Source organism: Vulpes lagopus, chromosome 6 (genome assembly GCF_018345385.1).
Source record: "Vulpes lagopus strain Blue_001 chromosome 6, ASM1834538v1, whole genome shotgun sequence".
Lineage (NCBI taxonomy): Eukaryota > Metazoa > Chordata > Mammalia > Carnivora > Canidae > Vulpes > Vulpes lagopus.
In genome coordinates, this window is record NC_054829.1 from 27807652 (window position 1) to 27826437 (window position 18786).

Consider the following 18786-nt stretch of genomic DNA (forward strand, 5'->3'; position numbering starts at 1 on the left):
ATGAAAGACCTAAATGTCAAAAAATCCTAGAACACAGGCAGCAACCTTTGTGACCTCAGCCATGGCAACGTCTTATAAGACACGTCTCCATAGGCAAGAGAAACAAAGGTAAAAATGAACTATTGGGACTTCAGCAAGATAAAAAAGCTTTTGCACAGCAAGGAAACAGTCAACAAAATGAAAAGACAACTGACAGAATGGGAGAAGATATTTACAAATGACATATCAGATAAAGGGCTAGTATCCAAAATCTCTAAAGAACTTATCAAACTCAACACCCAAAGAAGAAATAATCCAGTGAAAAAAAATGGGCAGAAGATATAAACAGACATTTCTCCAAAGACAACATACAAATGGCTAATAGACACAAGAAAAAATGCTCAACATCACTCGGCATCAAGGAAATACGAATCAAAACCACAATGAGATACCACATCATGCCAGTTAGAAAGGCTAAAATGAACAAGTCAGGAAATGACAGATGTTGGCGAGGATATGAAGAAAGGGAAACCCTTGTACATTGTTGTTGTTTTTTCCTGTTTTTATCACTTTCCCTATCACTTTAATCACATTCTCAAGACCCTCACATAGGCAGGACCCAAAATTCATGCGTGGCAGTCTCCTTACATAGGAAAATGCAAAAGTACAGGACATTCTGATAAGACAATTTTAGTACTGTTCTTTTGACTTGGGAACTTTTTAATAAAACCTAAAAAAAAAAAATCAAGCATCAGCTTTTTCTCTACTGAGTAATGCATAATCCACATATGTACCCCCACATCCACCACCTCATGACTCCCCTCCACCTACTGAAGGGTGGGCTGAAGCTGAGAGGGTGAGAAAATGGGCTGTGAAGTCCAGAGTGGGGGGCTTACATAGAGTAATGGGGGGAATCATCATGTGTATTACTTAGTCATTCAAAAGACACAAGAAAGTAGAAAGTGTGTTTGCCTTAGATTCAGCCCCATTAGTCCAGTCAGGTCAAATGTCCTCCTAATCAAAATAACCTCATGGAATTGGCTACATAGAGTCAGTCAGCCACTTCCAAACGCCCTGATTAAAAGATCACCACGTGCAAAACAGAGAACTCAGGTGTTTCTATTTTCTTAGTAAGACTCACCTTAATAACACCCACCCAAAGGGCCTGAAGGAATTCTAAGGTATCAGGTGACCAAATAGATAAAAATGCTCCTGATGCCCAAGTACTAACCAGCAGGATGCACAGCCATCATTACACCTCCCTTGTGGAAAATGAGTGCCACCCCTTTATCAAAGATACTGTGTGAGCAGGCAACCCCTTCTTGAGAAGAAGGCACCAGACAGCTAGGACTGGGCACAGCACATCTGATTGCCCACCATCTGTGCTCTGAGGACAGGAATGTTCCACAGTAGCCACCACCCGCATAACTACACGGCAGCCTTCTCCCTCACTGGACAGGCGGCCAGAGAGAAACCCCTTCACTGCATGGTGGTCCCTGCTAGGAAGTCAGCCCACCCCACCAAGCAGCCTTTCTGCGACACGCCTGCCATCAATCTCTACGAACTGCAGACGAATGAACACATTAGGAAAATGAGGCCTTCCTCTCTGAATGGGCAACTAAAGGAAAGACCCTCAGTCCAGACCTCTCAGAAAAAAAGCACATGAGAATTCCCTGTACTTTACTGGGCAAAAGATGACCTTGAAAGGGGGGATAGAAGGGGACCTGAGGAGGTGGGGAAGGAAAGGAGGCCGGTCGCCAGCACAGGCTAGGCACACATCCTCACAATTCAGCAAACCCCAACCTAGTACATGATACTGGTGAGTTAGCATTTTTTACAACAAAACTAAGGAGACACAACTGCACGGTTATCACCTTGCCAGGTAACCGGTGGTCTAAAAAGCTCCATTCAGCACCCGATGGGTGGGTCAATCCCCCTTTTTATGCCTCCTTTCAAGCCAGATGATACTAGCCTTCCTAGGCTGGTATGAATGGCTCAGCATCAGGCTGCCAACTATCCTTTCTGGCTATCTGGAAGGAAAAGGTGGAACACTTTCTGTTACAAGCTTTTGGAAGTCTGGAGGAAGTTGACGTATTTTATATTTGTTGACTAGTAAAAGAGAACCTTTGAAAATGATAATCATTGAAAACCTTTGAAAAATGTCAATTGGAGTCCCTCCATTATATAAGACAGCCTTGTTCTTGTCCCCAGTGCCGTTACCTTCCCTTTACACATCATTTTGTCTGACTTTTAGCCTTTATGTTAATTAATACTGGATAAAAGCATTGTGGGGAGAGGGCTGGAGATAAAAGGCTTTGGTCTGAATTCAGTCCTTAATTTCCAACATCTGTGTCCCTGAACTGTTCCAGGCACTTTTATGTAAACTGAACAAAAAAAAAAAAAGAGAGTTCTTTCTATAGTGAAAGTTATTAAGGAAAGATAAACAATTTATAATTCAAAAATTACACAAAAGAAAATTAGCTTTGGATTTCTGTAGCTATAATAATGCCCAGTTACTGCAAATGCTTTTCTATTTCTATTTTAAAGAATCCAGATTTCTTTTTTACACCAGCAATGAATTGCTTAAAACCTAGGGTAAACTGTTTATAGATTAAATTCTATTCAAGTGCCTAGGACACACTTGCTATTTGGAGGCATCCTATGGTGATTTTTCTTGTACATAGAAGAATCCTATTGCAAAGCTCTTAATTTAAATATAGATTTTCATATAATAAGTCTTTACCTACAATCACAGGCTCATTCGTTGCTATGCTTTTTCTGTGTGTCATGTTCATTATGAAGAAGAAACTTTGATTAAGCCTATCCTTGCCTGTAGTGGTTTGCTGCAAACCTTACAAAGCAGGTTGAATTGATGAGATCCCTGGGAGTTTATAAGATGAAAAATGCAGCTGCAGACACAGAGACATTTTTATAACTACTATTGAGAGCTCACATGGAATAAACAACATAATAAAGCAGACTGTATCAGCAGAGACATTAAATGTTTGTTTTATTATGATACAGTAGTAGGTGAAAGAACCCAGTTCCATTGTGTGCTCACACTGCAGGACACCACAAAAGCGTGTGTCGCTTAGCTTCCATGTCAGATCTTAATTAGTGCTTCAGCTAGCAGTTTAAGGGAAGCTTTAAGCACCTGCTATATACTATGACTCTATATACTGTTCCTTATTGATATTTTGGGGTCATTTCAGTCAGATTACCCAGAGTAATCAAGCTCTGGCCAATTGAAGATAAAGTCAGTCCTTGACAGACTAGGGACAGAGGGCATCTGTTACAGAGTCAAGAAGATGGCATTTCTGTGTTTTTCATCTGAAACATTTTTCTGAATGTTTTTCAAAGTTTAGAGGAATATTTATTTCTCATTAAAGATACACCATCTTTGCTCTATATAAGGTTTTTTGGGGGAAAGGTTTTGTGCAGGTCACATTTTTGAAAATTGCATTCTTAAAATTCAAAATTGGGTCTGTTATTTTAAAAAACCTTCTTACTAGTTTTCCAGCATTATGAATACTTCTTCATCACAAGAACAAAAGACAGTTCCTAATTTACCTGATTCTGAGTTTGATCTTGGCCACAGGTTTCCAAAGAATCAGTCATAGCTAGCTTTATGATCATGTCATGTATGATGATGCTCTGTGTTTAGTCCATTCATTAAAATATATGGAAACTGAGACAGAGATTATCTGAGAAACTGAGTCCTCTTAGAGAAAAAAGAAGGAGCTTCCAAATCCACACTCAGAGTTTAAACCTGAGTTTCAGGATTTCTGCCAATTACATTGTCTTGATTCTTCTATATTAAAACAGTTCTTTCTTAATTCCTACACATTAAGCTGTTGAATACTGAAGATTTAAACCAAGAAAAATGGATATGTTATCATAAAAAAGAACCCTAGCCCTATGATCATAAATTTTGAGATCTAGAATGAAGTCTTGTTTATCATTTTAAAGACGAAAGATTTACAAGTGGCTTGCCCTCAGTCATCTAGTTAATTAGTAATCTAACTAGAAAATGTTTGGTCTTTCATTCCATTCCATTTTTTTTCTACATTTCAATTTCTACCATAAACAAAAGAAATACTCTTATGAAGTGTACAAGATGAACAAAAAAGATAAACTAGAATCCAGAGTGCTGGCCTGATTCAACTTCGGGACAGAGAAGGTAAAACTAGGTTTCGTAACAAACAGTGATGTCCCTGTACTGACTGAAGAACATCAGCCCTGGACCAAGGTCCCTAGAGAACTGGTAACAGTGGGAAATCAATTCTACCAGGGAAAGGTAGGAACATGTAATGAAATCCAAGAAAGCTAGAAAGGAAGCATCTTAGATTTGAATGCAGCTCCAAAACATACTTGCCGTGTGGCCATGGGCAAGTAAATTTAATCTGAGCTCATTTTCTACCCCCACAGACCTCTTTTAAACAGAGCAGGCAGATCTCCACTATTTTTTCCACGGGCCTCTGTTGTTTTGGCTACAGATTAAGGGATGAGACATCCAAAGCTAAGCTAAAGCAACATTGGCTTAAGAGATGGACTGGTTCAAACTCTGCCAAAGGTTGTTCCAATTTGGCTGGTGACTACTTGACTCAGTCAGACACCTCCTCCCACCAACTCAAGCAGCTTGACTTTAATGCCTGGAGAATCAAAAGGGGTAATAGAAGCCAAGAGAACCATCCTAATATTGGAAAGTACTGGTCTCAGCCCTGAGCAAGCAATTATTCCATACTGACTGCCTATCATCTGTACAAAAAGTATATTCTAGATTAGGCTTTCTCAACCTGGACACTATTGGCATTTTGGGCTGGGTAATTTTTTATTGTGGAGAGCTACCCTATGCATTATAGGATGATTAGCAGCATCCTTGGCTTCTATCCACTAAGTATCAGTAACACCCTGCCCCCAAGTTTCGACATTGAAAAAAAAAACGTTCAGATGTTGCAAAATGTCCCCTGGGGTAATGGGGCAAAATAGCTCCCAGTTAAGATCCATCTTTCCAGATTAAGACACTGTTGTGTGTACTGAGAACACAAAGACTAAGATCTAGTCTCAGTCCTTGAAAAGTTCTAAGTAGTATAAGAAAGCTTGACATGAATACATGTGACACTTGAGATGGGCAATGTACTCCAGGACACTCCAGACAGATAGACCATGAGCAAACCCTCAGAGGGTAAAAGAGCTTGATTCTCCTGAAGATCAGTCAGTGACTCAATGGGGCTGCCCTGCTGTCCAGTGCTTTTATGAGCAGGAAGGTAGTAATAATCACCCACTACCTCCCACCTTCTCCTGGAATGATACCCTTAACAGAGCAGTGTGTGGCACTCCACTGGTGACCACTATGGAGTTGAACTGTACATTTCTGTAGGTGAACCTCTAGGCTATCCAACAGGTGCACTTTGAGAGCTGACATCATACTGGGGTAGACAGGTTTATAATGGAAGCCACCAGTGCCTTCTCCTTTGCCCTCCTTCCACCTAGCATTTAAACGGCTAAGCGACACAAGCCCCCCCCCATGACTATGGATTAGAACACCATTTATCAATCAGCTGGCAATACAAACAGATGAAGCACAGTATGTGAAAAGTGTTTGCCAGATCTGGTCTACTGTAGGAAAATTTAAAGAGCTGAGTCAGAAGCTCCACAGTGCTATCAAGTCAATGCTTCTCAGCAACAGTGAAGTTTTTGAGCTAGCGGCGGGGGGCGGGGGGTGTCTTGTGGGGGGTGAATCAGTGTTGATGTTGTATTGGTCAAGAGTATACATGGGTCTGAGGGAGGGGGATATGCGGAAAAGTACTGGACCAGGAATCCAGGAAACCTCAGCTCCAACCCCCAGTCCTCCTCATCACTGGCTCTGGGGACTGGCAACTTGCCCTTAAGGACTTTGGGAACTCAACTTCTGTTAGTTAAGGTATAATGTATGCAGCAAAATGCATACATCTTTGGTGTTTTGTTTCATGAGATTTCACAGTTGAACACATAAATGTAACCATCACACAAAACAAACTCCAGAACAGTTCCAACCCCCCTGAGAGTTCCCTTGTGTGCCTTCTGAGTCAACCCTCCCCTCCGCCACCCAGGCAACCACTTTCTAATTCCATAGGTTAGTTTTACAAAGTCTTGGATGTCACATAAATGGAATTAGGGAATGTGAATTCTTTGATGTCATGATTCTTTCACTCAGTGTTTGTGAGATTCATCCATGTTGCTATGTGTATCTGGAGGGCGTTCCTTTTACTGTGGCATATAGTATTCCCTATTGTGTGAGTACACCATAGTTTGCTGATCTATTATTCTCCTATTGATAGACATTTGGGTCAGGTCCAGTTTTCAGCTATTATAAATAAGGCTGCTAGTGACCTTGTCATACATGTCTTTTCGTAAATGTGTTTTAATTTCTTTTGAGTAACTTTATCTTTAAAATGGCAGGTTGTCCCATGATTATGAGCTTTCTCTGCAGGTACCTTGGGGATTACTACAAGGATAAAGGGAGGCGAAAGGAGCAAATGCAAGACTCTTCCCATCATGTTTCCACCAGAACTGTTCTTCCATCTGTTTTATAGATGAGGCATTTACCAAGATATCATTTGGAGGAAAGAAGGGTTTCACACAAAACCACCTCAATAGGTACTTGCTAATGCCCCTTCCAGCTCTAAAAATCTATGATTCTTTAATGCTTTCAAATAAAAACATTTCACAGTTTATACTTAAATGAGGTCCTCTAAATTTTCCATGACAATTTCCTATGCAAAATCCTGTAATAGATCCTGCATTGCATGGAAAATACAATACAAATTCATCAGCAAGACCTTTATAATTGCTCTCCCAGTCAGTTTGGATATTTTTCAAGGAGCATCTCCAATACTTCACTTTCCTCACTGCTCCAATCACAGGACTCTGTTGTCCTCACAAAACAGAGCTGGTAACACCCAGCTCTGTACCTTCACGCTAGTTATTTCTGCTACTGGAATATTCTTGTTGACCTCACCTGCCAGGGTCCAATCCTTTTTTAAACCAGATTGAAATCTACACTTTTCTACAAACCTGGGATATTTATCTGGGTCCATAAGAATACATACGTTATCCATGCATACAGTATCATAGCTACATGTGCATACACCTAGATGCTTACTTCTAAATCTCAAGAGCCAGAGATAGTCTCCTTCCCTCCCGTTCTCCTTTGATTCATGTATAGCACCAAGAATAGTCCTTTTTCATACAAGGCTAAAATCAATACTGGCTGAATGTGATTTGTGAGTATGTATGACTGTTATTTTCCTAAATCTTTAAGCCAGATGAAAATGCAGGCTGTTCACAGAAAGAGCAAAACCTAAAGGACATCCATGGAGCCTTCACTTAGAAGCTTACGTTGCTCAATGACCTTTCAAATGCATGGTCAATTTTGTAAATCTTGCCTCTCACAAAACTAGCACTGGCATAAATGGCCCATAGAAAACTATTGCCGATTTTCTTTCAGGACAACTAGGGTGTGATTTCCTGTCAAAGCCCAATAATATCTTAAAAAAAAAAAAAAAAGCTTCCCAAGTGCTTGCTGTGCTCATTTCTGCCCCATGGTCTAAGGCAACTGCTATCTGGCACTGTTAAAAAGCTCAGACTGGGCAGCCCCAGTGGCTCAGCAGTTTAGCGACAGCTTCAGCCCAGGACCTGATCCTGGAGACCTGGGATCGGGTCCCATGTCGGGGTCCCTGCATGGAGAGCCTGCTTCTCCCTCTGCCTGTGTCTCTGCCTCTCTCTCTCTCTCTCTCTCTCTCTCTCTCATGAATAAACAAATAAATCTTAAAAAAAAAAAAAAGCTCAGTCTGACTCCTATTTAGTGATTCTTCACCTCAAATGTTTCCTTCCTTAGTTTTAGATACTCTTCCTTCCCTTCCTTTTTACATCTACTTAGGAAAACTGAAAGAAAGGCATTTGTATTCCTTAAACTACCCCTCAAAATCAATCTCATTACTCTTTAGAATTAGTTTGCATCAACCATAAATCCTCCAACTTTTATGTGCCCTGGAAACCTTACAATATAACAGAAAAATAGATAATATCCATCAAGAAAACATGCATCGAAGCAAAGGAATGGATTAATGTCTCTTGGAAGATTCCACTGAAACCTATGCCAAATAATAAAATTTGGAAAAGGAGTAAGCTGTAGAGAAGCATTCTGGAGGATCAATTTTTTCCCCCAAGTAACTCTTTAAGCACCAAAACCATTCAATTTTCTCCCTATCATTTACAATTAAAGAGTAACTAAAAAGTATAACATTTTCCTGCATTGCTAAGTAGGCTGTGCTAAAAAAGAAATTAATTTTATCTCAAGGTTTCATGATATTCATTAGGAAATCCATTGCCATGCTGGCTTGCCACCCAAAGAATGCCTGAGGAGGACTTGGGTATGGCAATGTTTGGGGCTATTGACCCTATACTGACCACAGGACAATGCTTTTGAAACCTGGACCTACTTTCTTGATCATGGGCTGTCAGATGCCACATCTCGCCCCTGCTTGTAGTGGTTCTTCTTGCGATCTACTTTCCTGCTTCCACTCAGACAACCAGGTGTATTCATGGGTGTCCAAAATGAAAGTAAATCATTTTTCTAGGAAAAAACAGAATGTCCCTTCTATGAGTAATGAGCATGAATACTCATCTGTATAATTCAAATATAAGTGAGGGCATAAAACCTAAAGAGAAAAATCTCATGAAGGTATGAGGTATGTGTGGGAGGCGAAGGAAGTAGAAGGAGAGAAGCAACCCAGAGAGTAAAGGCTTTCTGATCAAAATGAAAATAATATGGGCAGCAATCAGGCAGGAGACATTCATATTTCACCCAAACTTGAACTCTACGGAGGTCCCTCCACTACAGCCTTAGTCAGAAGCTGATGTTTACCAAAGGCTGCAGAAGGCATGTTTTTAAAAGGGTGATGAGGACAGGGCCTGGCACATGTAGCAAGGATATTAATGCATACATGCAAGGACCAGAAACAGAAGTAACCAGCATTTAAGAAATGCTAATGATGAAAGTGGTCGTATTTTCAAGTCCAATTTCCATTACCAGCAGGCACAGAGACTCAAGACTCTCTAGCATTAGCTGATTAGTCTGTTAATGGAAACAGCCAGCTGCAGGGGTTATCATGGATCTCTACAGGCCACTGGACAGAGAAAGCAGAGTGCCCAGCACTACAGGACAAGGCATTGGTTCACTCACCATAGAGCAGCCAGCGTGGTCCTTCTAAGGAATAATTCTTATCACTTCCCTGATCCAATCTCTCCCACAACTTCCCAGAGTAGCCAAGATTAAATGCAGAGTCTGTTCAATGGCTCCTGTAACAAACCCCCAGGTCAAGGTCCCATTGCCTCCCCATGCAATCCTCCCTCCCCTTATCATGTGTGCTCCAAGTCCTGTGGCATTTCTGCTGCCCAGCTTCCCAAGCTTGCCCTGACCCAGGGCCTGGGTGCTGATCTTCCTCCTGCTTACAATTATTCTGACCCCAGGTCTCTGAAGAGTTATCTGCATCTCAAATGCCAATCCTCTGTAAGGCTTTCTTAACTACCCTGAACATGGTCATGTAATATTCTTAGTGACACCTATTGGCACCAGAAAGGGTCCCAATGGGACTTATTATGTCTTTTGCTTTAAAACAGTAGTTCTCAACTGGGGGTATTTTGCCCTCCAGGGGACATTTGGCAATGTCTAAAGATATTTTTGGTTGTCTCCACTGGGAGAAGAGTGAGGAAAGACTACTGGCATCTAGTGGGTAGAGGCTGGCAATGCTGTTAGACGTTCTACAATGCACAGAATAATCCCACAGCCAAGAAGTGTCCAGCGAGGAGTGTCAACAGTGCCTTGCTGAGTGACCCTGGGATGAAATGTAAGTTCCTTAGAGCTGATACTGTTCCAACAAACTGCTGAATCCTCTGTGGCTTTAGCACTACCTGACACACAGTGGGTGCTTAATTAGTATTTGTCAACCTACTAAACTACTCTCGTTCCTGGGATTCACTGATAAGGACTGTGTGTCATTGCTAGACCATATTATATCAATAGCTGTATGATATTTGTAACATATGTGTGTATAATAGTCCTACCCATTTATGTTTACGTATCTCCACAGCAGATATAAGTACAACGTGCTAACATTCTGTCACTGGTTATTCTCAAATAATCCTTTTGATATCATTACAAACTTGAGAGTTAAAAGATTCCTATCAGGCAAACAGCTCATTAACGGGCAGTCCAGACTGATGTTTGCATCTGTGCACCTAGTGCCAGAACTGGACAAACGAGGTAAGTAGTCGCCCTTACAAAATGGTGAGCCAACCAGGATTATTCCAATCTGGGTGATAAATGGGCTTAGAGATCAAGGGTGGTAGGTCTTCATTGTGCTAACATAACCAAGCTGGAACTGTTTCCCACACTTGCCTCCCCTGTGATGCTCTGGGTTAGCACAGACCCCAGGACATGTTCTGGGTGAGACGGAAAGGAGGAAGTGGAGTAGCAGCTGTTTTGATAGGTCAGTGCAGATACCAGGTGCTAACGGCAGCTCTTGGGTGTCATCGTTTGCTGCCGGCCACCTAGATGTCAAGAGTCAGCGAACAGGCATATCCAGCCCTTTCTGGAATGCCTCCTTCACCTTCTCTGACTCCTGGCCAGGTGCATGCTCATTTCCGTGATCAAGGTCAGCCAGCTGCCCTTGGAGGTCGACTCCATAGTGAATGTTTGACAGCAGCAAGAGACTAATAACATGGGTTCTAGTCCATGCATGTGAATGCCAGCTTAACCTCATGGGTTCCACTCATCTTTGCCTCCTCGACTTCACATGCATCTTTCCTCCCCACTTCCTGCATCACTGACCCCAAGCCCCAGCATCAGCCACAGATGTGACAATCTTCCACTGACTGTTTAAACAGATCCCACAACTACGTAAGGGAAGTCCAGATAATAAATCCTAGTGGCTCGGTTTCTCTGATCAAACCCTGACTGAAACACTTGGGATGATGCTTTGGTGGCCTTCCCACATCCTTCTGAATTCTGAGACATGCTCCATGTTGACAAGATTGCCACATAGTTGAGAGGCCCAGGTAGATGGGATCTTATTAGAAGAAAATGGATTTTAGCATGTGGATACACTCAGCTTTGACTCCAGATAATTAGAAAATGACTTACTAAATCAGATAAAGTAGTCATACTCATATAGTGCCTATGGTTATGATTCTTTCCATCTTTTTAAATGTCATTGGAATCGATTTTGATTAAACAGACCGGATGCCTGGCTTTTTGTATCATCTGATAATTTCGTTTCCCTTTATCAAAATCACTTGTGCCATGGCATAATCGCCCTCCCACTCAGATGTTTGGTGAGGAGCCCTTGGAACAACTGGCATACATGGCTTGCAGTGTTTAATGACTGTCACCCAAGTAATGAAACTTACTGGGAACAAAAGCAGGCGGTAAGATGGAGGCTCTGCATGCCCCAATCCTCCAGAAATAACCTTTATTCTGTGCCTGTAACTCTGTGCATTTAAATCTTTTGCATTTGTCTTTATAACCTCCTCATGGAGTCCATTTTAATAAATATTCTGCTTGGTAACTCCTGCACCACTTTTTCGATGATGAAATGGAACACTGCTGGCGTGTTGTGTTCCAGGGCAGATTGCTCATCGTTTGGCCTCTTATCCATTTTTCTTGAACCACATTACAAAGATGACAGAATTAAATGACCTTAGCAGAATCTGACAGTTTATGAAGGCAAATTAGCCAGACTAGGGTCAGAAGGTACAAACCACCTAGGAATGGCTTTCAGCAGGTAAAGGCTTAGAGCTCAGATGTGTAGCTGACACTGACAGCCAGGGAGCTGGTGGCAGAGGAGAGCTGGATCTGTAGAGCAATCTAATGTGAATGCTGGGGACAGCAGGGATAGGAGGGGAAGGTGAAGCGCGGAAGAAAGCCTTCAGCTACAGCGAGGATGGAAGCTGATGAGTAGGTAAGCAGAGGCACGTCTCTCTATCTTGTAGCTCTCTTATATACGCACGCACATGTACACACACTGAAACGTCAACCTACCTGAGCAAGCAATGAAAAGATGAGGACACCGGCCACAACCAAACCTGGCCACCACTCACAAGCAACAATCCTTGGGCCTGATTATCTGAGTACAAAGCTCCTGCCTTTTACTGTACAGCCACCTTCCATGGAGCTTTCCAGTACATGAGTCTGGAAGAACTTTAACAGATGGTACAGTGATATTACAATTTTTAAAAGTAGTTGCAATAGATTATTGCATTATTGGCCCCAATTTTTCATGCCTCTCTGCATCCATGCCTTGCCACAGTCCCATAAATGAGCAGGGAACCGCCCCACCCCCTGACTTTGGGCTTGGCTATGCGACTTGCTTTGGAAGAGACAGTACACCAGTTCCAAGTCTAAGTCTAAGCATGAAGAGCATGCCCTAGCTAGTCCACTGGTCCAAGGAGGATGAGAGGCCCGTGGAAGAGAGCCACCGCAGCTGAACCATACACCTGTAGAAAAGAAGCAGAGCGCCCCACTGCTGCCTCCAGAAGTACGGCAGCCTTGCAGAGCTTAGCCAAACCCCTACCAACCTGCCCCCCACATGCACAATAATTACTAAGTTTTGTAATGGTTACACAGAAATAGCAAACTGTTGGAATGCCAGAAACTTTGTACAAACAAAACCTCATGAAGACCCCTATAAATCAATCTGATAAAGTGGGTCTGTTCTATTTGAGGCAGGATGTAGGTCCTTGGGCCCCCTTGCCTCATCATGACAGGTCTGAGGCACCTCTACACACCAGAGTCTGAAAGCAATCACTCTAACAGAAAGTGCACAGGATCGGAAAATAGAAGTCCTGAGTTTGAATCCACTCTGTGTCACTCAACTACCTTTGAGATTCAGTTCCTTCCTATGTGAGGAAAGAGGGAATAATAATGTATGATGCTTTGTCCACCACTCTCTGAAGTTGATTATACAAGGATACGTGAACAAATAGAGGGTAGACTGATAGAAAGTATCATTGCCATCACACCACCCCCTCCCACCATAATCATCTGCATTGTAGGGTAGACTTGCCAGAGCCATGCCCTTCACCAGGACTGAAGCAAAAGTGGGTGTGTTTGGGGGGGTTGACAGAGGATATGATTGGTAGTTTTCAATGGTCCCTCCCAAGACCCACAGTGGCTTCAAATGAAATGTGGGGCAACACATAATTACTTTTTACACTTTGTTTTGAGTGTATAACAAATTATAGATATAAAATATTCTTATCCCTTTGTGTGTTTTCTTATGCTCAAGGCAACAAGAAATGATCTACAGAGTTTGGGCTTTGGTGAAGCAAGAGAGAGACACACAGATGAGTGGCTCCCTGTATGGAGTTGTTCTCAGATGTCAAGGGCCCATTTGTGCCAACAGGCACTAAAGCATAGCAGGTAAGACCAGGGTCTTGGAAACAGACCAGTCTGGGTGAGGGGTAGAGCTATGTACTAGTTGTACAACCTGGCTGGCAAGTCTTTTAATTTCTGTGAACCTTGGTTTCTTCATATGAAAATAGCAATTATATGATCTACGTATAAGATTATTGGAAGGATTAACTGAAATGATGTCTATAAAATGATTAGTGCAGTTTCTAAGAACCCAATAAACAATTACTGTTGTAATTATCAATGGATGAGGGACTATTTTACACCCATTATTCTGCCCTCAGAGGACCATTATGATTGCTGTAACATGATAGGACTTCTAAGTAAGAGCCTGGGCTTTGGAGATTGATGATTGAAGCTTGGAATCCTGCATTGCTGCCACTCACTGAGTTGTGACCTTGCACACAGTGCAGAACCTATTAGCCCCTAGAGTAGAAACCAGGTCCCTGCCCTTGAAGACTTGACAGCCAGCCTTGCAGGGGGTATGCATCAAGACAGATGATCACAATCACCCCCAATGGGCAACATGAAAGAAACACAAGCACAAGTGCTATAGAAACAAAAAGAGGGAGCAGCTAACTAGCAGCCATGATGTGTGTTGGAGAGGGTGGATATGAGATTGCAGGGATGGCCTCTCGGCCCATCTGTGGCTGGGAGCATAAACACTCCTCACCAATCAACATGGTAAATGCCACCATCTGCCCAGCTTGACAAGTACCAACAGAATAAACCTCATGCATTTTATAGCCATATTTCTCTAAAACCCAGAACCCTGCCAATGGATTCTGGCTTCCCAGAGGGATTATACCAAAGAGAAAAATAGCATCATAGCCAAGGAAGAGGGCAAAACTGAGAAACTGCCCACAGACAGGGACCCATTCCGCTCCTTTGATATTTATGTTAAGAAACATCCTGGACATGGATTAAAATCTATCAGGACACCAGTTGAAGTCTGCCAATTTTTATGGGCATACATTGATTTAGGCAAATGGCCTGTCTGCTCTTTTGAGACTCCCTTTTTGAGTCCATGTTGAATGGCTATTTGAAGTTCCCTTGAGCTCCATACCTTCCCCTCCCCCACTCCCCGGATGCTGCTAGCCACAGACACACACCTAAGATCCTCCTCAGGTGTCTTGATCTGCAGCAGTGGTACCCTCTGTCAAGAAATGGCATTTTATCAAAACCCTCTTGGAGGTGTCATGCATAATATTAATGGCAATGCTCCAGAAATTTTAACATGCTTATGTGGCTCTGTTACTCAATCTATATTGTAAAGACATAAATGTGGACAGAGTAGATGGCCCATCCTGTCTTCCCAATTGAGATGCTATTTGATTTGTAATGTGGAAATGGCAAATTAGTGAATTTTACTGGGAGGTCTACTAATTCAGCGTTAATTACCACTTCTCTGCCACATGGAATGGCCATTCTCCAGTTAAATTTGTTTCTGGTCATCCTAGAAGGAAAACAGCAAGGACATCCCTCCACTTCTGAGATGGTATCCGTCAGCACTTTAGCGCTTTTTTTTCCACATAAGGAGAGTTGGATATAACTTACTTTAGCTAAAAAGAATTGATTTCTTTTTACAGTAACTGTGGAAAAGAAAACGTTATTCAGTAAAAGCAAAGGGGGCAGAGAGAGGCAGGATGGAAGGAAGACAAAGATCATAGACAATTACAAACCTAGGCTTTCCTCTCAAAGAGCTTTGTGAGGGCAAGATTATAGAGTCTTCAAAGTTAGGCAGGAGTTTGGGTTTGATTTGGGGTACAAGAAGAAGGCATCAATGGTGCCAGGTAGGAAGGTGATGGAGTGAAAGAAGAATCTTAGGGGGGGATCCCTCGGTGGCTCAGCGGTTTGGCGCCTGCCTTTGGCCCAGGGCGCGATCCTGGGGTCCCGGGATCGAGTCCCACATCGGGCTCCCAGCATGGAGCCTGCTTCTCCCTCTGCCTGTGTCTCTGCCTTTCTCTCTCTCTCTCTCTCTCTCTCTCTCTCTCTATTATGAATGAATGAATAAATCTTTAGAAAAAAAAAAAAAGAAGAAGAAGAATCTTAGGGCCTGAGTTGGTTAGTGTGTTGAATGGATTTGGGAAAGATAAAGTTCAAGAAAAGGAGACAGTGAGGAAGCTAGTAGATTTGATGAGCCCTTGAAAAGATGAAGCCTGGCAAAGTATGGGCCATGTCTCCTGCCCCCCAGCCTCACACAGTCCTCATGATGATGATTTGGGACAATGGAGATAAAGAATCACCGTAAAGCTCTTTTGCCTTAAACATTTCTAGTTTTAGTTACTGCTTACCGTATAGCTGTGGATATCCAAAGAAATACATTATAAAGAGTTCAGGTAGAAATTTTACATAGAAAATGGCACAAGGATATTTGGGTTGGCAGGAGTAGGGAAGATACACTAGATCTACAGTCTGGTTGCCAATGAACTGATCGCTAAGGAGGGAGGGAGATGGAAAAGGGAGAGACAGGAAAACAGTGGCTCCTATGAGGCCCCTTTTCACCTCCTCTCTTTGTGTGTCTGCATACAATGGGGCAGAGGGGGAGGGTACTGGGGGACACAGACCATGATGGCCATGGTGACAGAAGACAAGTTATTATCTGCTGCCTAAAACAGCAAGAATCAGAGAGGGTCTATTTCCACAGATCCACAGTTTATTAGCAGAGTAATTCGGGGCAACATACTCTAAGTTATTTTAAGATTCCTCATGTATGAACTAGGAATGATGATAATACTTTGCCAGGTGGTGAGCATTAAATAAGAACATGTGTGCCAAGCAGCCAGCGAGGTCTGGAATACAGTAAGCCACTCATTGAATAGCCTCAGCTAGGTGAGTACATGAGCCTGAACAAAAGAATGTCACAGTGATAGCTATAACACTGATTTTTTAGGAAGGAGAATTCACAGTATTCTTCAAAAAAACAGCATACATTCCACATCAGCAAGTTTTATTTTTGGCTAATAAATCCATCTTCTTACTAGTTGGTGACAAGGTAAAACATGGCAGTGGAAGGAATCTTGGATTGGAGTCAAGCAAACACAGAATTGAGGTCTAATTCTTAAAGCACCTATGTGATATTGGGCCAGTCACTTCCATTCACTGCATCACCTCTGTGAGTGACACTGGTGGACACCAGCATGGTGAGGTGGGATACAAGGGCCATGGGCAGCACAGTCTTAAAGCACTTAACATACTATGTGTCCACTGCAAGAACTATTTAAGTTTCTTCACTTTATGAAGAAATAAAGTGTATGTTCTGAAAGGAAGACTTAACTGTGTGGATTATACCCTACTGCTGCCCTGGATCACACCTTCCCCTTCTGTACTGTCATCCTCATCCCTAGTTTGCCCTGTGATTGGGCAAAACACAGAGAGCACATTTACCCATCTCTGAATTGTAATCCATTACATTTTAGAAGCCAATTCTTTCATTACCTCTCATAATTACATTTAAAAACATTTTGCTCCAGCTCCAAAAATGCTAGGCCTCTCAAGTTCTAGAATCCAAAGTTCTATAATCATCACTTTAAAAACTGAGGTCGGAGATGGTGGTAGTGGTGGCAGCTACAGAGTTTTTTTGAGGTCTCCTGGAATTCCCATCCATAAACATGCAGCAATTAAATAGAAAAATAAAAAACATATAAATACCATTTACAACAAAACTAGGTAATAAGATACCCTCCCCCTCAAACACCAAAATTCAAGCAGGTAAGGATAAATCACCAACAGCAACATGACTAGTCAGCTCCTGCTCCCAGGACAGAGCCCCACACTGGAGAGAAACGCCCGAGAGAAAAATCAAAAATGAGCAAAACAGGAATAACAAAGATGAAAAGGCAAAAGATCCAGGTAACAGTGGGGAAGGAAAGGGATAGTAGGAAATTTCAGACAGTAAGTCTTGTCTGTTTTTTTAACACTACACAAAAAGAAGAGGGAATTGTAAAAAAAAAAAAAAAAAAAGAGGGAATTCTGTGAAGTTAGAAAAAATTATCTGAACCAAGTCTCTCTTTTTTTTTTTTTAGATTTTTAAAATTTATTTATTCATGAGAGACACACACAGAGAGGCAGAGACACAGGCAGAGGGAGAAGCAGGCTCCACACAGGGAGCCCAACGTGGGACTTGATCCTGGGACTCCAGGATCAGGCCCTGGGCTGAAGACAGGTGGCTCAACCACTCAGGCATCCCTGAACCAAGTCTCTTGGTAAAACTTGAGGAAAATGAGCAACAGAGAAGCACTGAGATCAAATTCTACCCAATATTACTATAAGAACAAGAGAAAAGGGAATAAAATAACATCTTCGCAGGTAATAAAAGCACACTGAAGAAAACAGCCTCAAAAATCAGATCACAACTGTAATTTATAATTTCTAATGTGCCAATAGACACTGAAAATATGTATTAGCCATAAACAAGAATAAATAAGAATAAAATTCAGAAATGAGGTGACAAGACTTGAGAGGGTTTGCAATTTTAGAAATAGTGTCTTAACTAGAAGGAACTTAAGAGTGAATCAAAACGATAATAATAATACCTTGAGATAACAAAGAAAATGTTACAAGGAAAAGTGACAAATTTTGAAGACAAGCAAAAAAGATGCAACAAAATAAAATAACAAGGGACTCTGAACTGAAAGGGAAAGAAAATCTAAAGCAAGGGAACATAATGGATATAGAGAAAAAAAAAACTTTGATAAAGAAATCTTTCCTAAAATACAAACATTAGAAACTGCATGTTAACATGTAGTGAAAAAAAGAAATTACACATGTAAGAATAATGACCCACAACTATCAAACACTAAGACATAAACTACCAAAATTTCAAGACTTTTAAAGAAAGAAAAAAACTCTGGGCTCCTAGGCAAAAACAGAACATGACTTGTAAGAGAAAGAACCCTGGATTATCAGAATGTGTGGCAATGTTTTACACCAGAAGACAACTGAGTAACACATCTAGGGATGCAAGGAAAGAAAAGCCAAGCATTTTATATCCGTTAGAACTGAACTGTAACTCCTTCCTAAGGAATCTACTAGAGAATGAGTTTCAGACAACCAAGAGACTAGAGAACCACTGACATAGAGATGATGGTAAGCATTAAATATATAAAACTAAGAGTTAATGTGAAATGAGGGATAAATGAGAGAAAGTATAGCATACAAATAACTATTATCTGATAAGACAGATTTGGTATAACCATAAAGTATAGGGAAAATTGAAATAACGTGCACAAAAAAATTTAAACTCTTCTCAGTGATCATAATTGGTGGTGGTAATAATGTGTGTGTATAATGTGGCATAGAACAAATGAATAATTATGAAATATTCAAATCTAGCATCCTCTATGCCCTTGAGA

At 41.6% G+C, this 18786-nt stretch overlaps 1 protein-coding gene and 1 long non-coding RNA gene across 6 annotated transcripts in view; one reads left to right on the forward strand and one right to left on the reverse strand.

Annotated features, from left to right (window-relative positions):
- Positions 1-18786, reverse strand: part of RGS6 (regulator of G protein signaling 6) — a 548429-nt gene that overhangs the window by 370836 nt on the left and 158807 nt on the right. The window lies entirely within an intron of this gene.
- Positions 9765-17516, forward strand: LOC121493357. The gene is made up of 3 exons (XR_005988462.1): positions 9765-9869; positions 13308-13441; positions 17458-17516. It is a non-coding gene; the product is annotated as an uncharacterized LOC121493357 (long non-coding RNA).